Genomic DNA, 4497 nt, shown 5'->3' on the forward strand with positions numbered 1-4497 from the left:
CCTATGAACATCAGCCCTAAACCCTGCTCTATCTTGTACATGACTGCCTCTGACCACCCATTCCGATTACCCCAGTCACTGAATCAATCCACCTCATAGAGGGTCTTCCCCTCTGGTCCTGATAGTTACAATAAAATTTTTAGCAATATTTTAATTATTATATTCAATGGATATTTCTAGGAAAAAAAATAAAAATAAGAAAGTTAAAACTTAGACGGACTCAGATAGAATTGAAGGACAATGTATACCAAAACTCAAATTCCTTAGAAGGCCAGAATTAGTAGACTGAAAGAAGAGGCTACAGAAATCATGCAGATGATCACTCTAAGGTAGCTTGTGGATATGGAATTAAAAAAGTAACACCTGTAGGTAATTTCCTTCCTCAAGCAATGAACTACAGAAGACCAACTGGTCAACATTTATGAAAAAAGCAGAGTTGAGAAAATAAGAAAGAGAAAGGAAGATAGATCAGTATGAATAGAATAAAAATAATAGTATTATTTGCATTGCAAAAATGGTAATCAATAGCACAAAACAATTTGTATAAAAATTTTAAAAGGTGACTGTAAGGTCACCAGGGAAAGACAGAACCCAGTTCAGGCCAAGAAAGACCGTGTATTGAGGAGAAACTGCCAGGATGTCTCTTAAAGAAAAATATCAGCCCCCTCCAAAAGTTGTTGTTGTTGCTGTTGTTGCAACTTATAGCGACCCCAATATACAGCAGCTCTAACTCCTGCCCTGTCCTGAGCCAGTCTCACTAATTCTGACACACCAACCCCCATTGCTCCTGCTACTGTATCAATCCATCTCACCTGGGGTCTTCCTCTCCTGGACTGTTCCTCCACCCTTTCAAGCATGACAGGTGTCTTCTGGACACATGCCCAAAATATGTGAGAAGGAGCTTCAAAATCCTAGCTTCCAATGAGAAACGTGTTTTCACCTTCTCCAAGGGAGACCTATTTGTTTTCATGGTATGTTCAAGACTTTTCTCCAGCATCATAAGTCAAAGGCATCAATTCTTCTTCTGTCATCCTTAGTCATTAAAAGTTAGAGAGGGGTTTTATATTGTCTTACAAGGAACTTGGAAAGGAGAACACTCACAGATCTTCTTTATAACATAAGGAAGTGGGCTGGGGTCTCAGATAACTATTTCTGGGAAAGGAGGTAGTTTCATATTCTTACCAGAGAAACAGCCACAGCTGTTGCTTCCTGTAACTGGATCATTTCAGTAGCCATTCTAGGAGAGGAAGGAAAGGGCTCTGCAGCCCTAATATTCCTTCCTTTTGTTAATATTGATTGGGGGCGTTGAGATTCTTTTCTTTAACTATTTCTTGCTGAATGGAAGTGACAATCTAAGGGAAAGGAAAAGGATGTTGATTTTGGGCAGTAGAGTTGGTACATGTGAGGGTGGAGGGTAAAGGTTGGTACTCAGTTGATAGTACGAGGAGTTCACATACTATGTGGTTGGCAAAGACTCTCATCTGCTCCTGTAGAAAACTAAAGAGCAGTTGCATGAGGCAAGAACATATCATTAAGATTAAGAAAACTACTATAAGAGGGATGAGGAAGGGGAGAAGCCAGGGTAGCCAATTTGCAAGAGAGAAAAATTTTTGTTGGCTTCCTATCTCCCGTTGTCTTTTTTGGATTTGTTTTTGAAGTTCTTTCACCTTGCCTGCTACTACTAGTGATTGGTTTACACAATAACAACACTCTTCTTCCAGGAAGAGGCAAATTCTTCCTTTTTCAGCAGTTAGTAAATTTAACACTTTTTGGGTTTGGAGGGCAACTGGTGCTAGGGATTCTACCTGATTTTATAGTGAAATGAGTGAGTCTGCTACTCACTCCATAGCATAATTTAATTCTTGGGAGAGTTTGTAGTAAAAGTGGGTTGCTGTCCCAATTCCCCTACCCCTGTTCTTACGCCTGCTGTAAGACCCACTCCCAGCAATATTGAAGCAACAATGGCCTGTTTTTCTCTGATGAGGGTGGGGAGACAGAGATTTTTAACTTGGTCTTCTGTAAATATGGAGATTTGGGGGGTTAAAAAGACATGTACTCAGACTCCAGTCCAATTGGTCTGCAAGCAGTAGTAAGCTGAGTTGCCACAGATGAAGAATACCCCTGAGGTAGAACACTGAGTTACATTATTTGACAAGGAAACGGTGTGACTACAGTAAGAGGAGGAAACATTGCCTACAGCTTTTATGCTGTTAATTGAAAGTAGGCAGATAATATTTGAGGTAGGGAGAAGGATTACATTATCTGTCAGCTGATCTTTGAGAGTTAATCTGTTGGGGTTTGAGGTATTATTTTCTGAAGCCCAGTTATGTGGAACAGGAGTGGCTACATATGTCCTCTGTCTTAAGAGAGACAAAGCCAACATTCTTTAGTGAGAACTGGACTAGTATTACTTGGAATTTTAAGAATGGTATTTTTTTAAAAATAGGGCTTTCTAAGTTAACTGGCTAGGTGAGTTTCTTTAGTCCAAAGAGATTAATGCCTTTATAAGGTTCTAGGGTAACTTGGGCCTGGGTTATTATGGATTTTACTACTTGTTCTTGCTTTTTTGGTCTAGCGTGTTTTAGACTCCTCCCCCCCCTATTGCTTACACCATGATGAGTATAGTAGGTCCAACAATTGGATTCTCCTGAATGCTTATGACAAGTGCTGGAGCTGTAGGTACTGGAAGCTACTAGGTGTCCCTTCCAGAAAATGCACTTACCTTGTGTACAGAGTAGCAGACTTGTAGCAAGATGAGTGTAAATAGGTTAAGACAGAGTGAAAGGGTTTGGGACAAGGGGGTGAGCTAATTTAGACCAAGGTAAATGGAGAACTGTAGGATAGAGAAAAAGTAACTTGGGAAAGGAGTTAGATTTGGGTGTCATAGTAAAGATCAGGTTTTAGAGTATAAGAACTAGAAGGAATAGATTTTAACAATATGGCAAATAGCCATATTCCTTAGAGAAAAGACACAAGTAAACACTAGAACAAGGACTATAAACATCATCAAGCCAAATACTAATATGAAAACAGTAGCTCACTTTTTGTGAAAAGATCTTTCCATGAAAGTTTTTTAGTTATTTTTTTAAAATTATTGTTTACAGTGTGAGGGGTAGAAGGACCGTGAAAAAGGAGATTTTGTTGGTATGAAAATTGAGAAGAGTGCCTTATAAATGGAGGTCTTGGATCCAGGAGAGAAGTGAGGAAAAGGAATTTACAGAGACCAGAAAAAGAAAAAGTTCTTTTTAAAGTGTTTAAAAAAAAAAGAATTGATATCTATAGGTGAGGTAAATGCACCAGAGAGGGCTCATGGAAAATTTACTTAAAGTCTGTGTTTTTTCTGTGATTTTTGTTAATCTGACTTTGGTGGGCCCCAAGGGGAAGCAGGTGTATTTGGGTGATGATTTATCTTGGTTGCAGAGAGGATCCAAGGTTGTGAGAAAGAAGGAGGCTTGGGTCGTCTCAATCCTGAAGACATAGAACCCTGGAGCTTTGTCAAGTAGTTTCACGGCTGTGGGAGTAGCTAAGATTACCTGAAAAGGACCTGTCTATTTAGGACACAGATTTGAGTTATTTGGTGTTTTTAGAATAACCCAGTCACCTGGAAACACTGACTGAGTGCAGGGAGGTTCTATATGAAGCTTTGGCAGGATTTGATCAGCGTGCTATCAGAAGAGTCGTCTTATGAGGCTAAGAATTGGGATGAGGCGCCTGGGAGTTCGTCAGGCAATGGCGGCGCCCAGCCTGCGGGGCCGCCTTGCTCGCTTAGGGAACCCGAAAAAGCTTGTCCTCAAGCTCAACAAGCCCCTCATTCTAGCCAACCGCGTCGGGGAGCGGCGCCGAGAGAAGGGCGAGGCGACCTGTATCACAGAAATGTCAATTATGATGGCTTGCTGGAAACAGAATGAATTCCGCGACAAAGCGTGCAGAAAAGAGATTCGGGACTTCTTCGAGTGTGCTTCAAGAGCCGAGGCAGCCCGCAAGATGAAGTCTACACAGGACACCCTGGGAGAGTCTGGGAGTTTATCTCCCAAAAAACTGAATAAATTATTAAGAAGTTTTCCTAACAAACCTTGTGTCAGTTGGAGACATGTTTTTAGTTATTGGATTATAATTCCTGACAACTACATGGAGATGTATTTGCATGCCCTCAGTGAAGGGCAGTACTAAGCAAATGGGTTTGGTTTTTTGTTTTTGTTTTTTTGGGTTTTTTTCTCACCCTCTGGAATCATGGTCTTGTGGTGCTTGCTTGGAAATAAAATCATGGTCTAGTGGTGACTACGTGAAAATAAAATTCTTTGAAGAGAAAAAAAAAAAAAAAGAATTGGGATAAGAATAGGGATAAGTCACCTAACGAGGAGACTTGATCTGGGCTGGGGAAAATTGCCCAAAAGTTATGGGCAGCCATACAAAAGTTCTAAGGGACTAAGTAAAGAAGGGCATCAAGGATAGGCACGGATACAAGTTAAAGCTATAGGGAGTCATGTATCTTTGATG

At 40.5% G+C, this 4497-nt stretch overlaps 1 pseudogene; it reads left to right on the plus strand.

The window, feature by feature from the left end:
- Positions 1-3729: 3729 nt before the first annotated feature.
- On the plus strand, positions 3730-4170 carry LOC102874959 (annotated as a pseudogene).
- The last annotated feature ends 327 nt before the right edge of the window (positions 4171-4497 follow it).

The sequence above is a fragment of the Elephantulus edwardii genome, unplaced genomic scaffold (genome assembly GCF_000299155.1).
Source record: "Elephantulus edwardii isolate Elephantulus edwardi_28Jun2011 unplaced genomic scaffold, EleEdw1.0 scaffold00046, whole genome shotgun sequence".
Classification (NCBI taxonomy): Eukaryota; Metazoa; Chordata; class Mammalia; order Macroscelidea; family Macroscelididae; genus Elephantulus; species Elephantulus edwardii.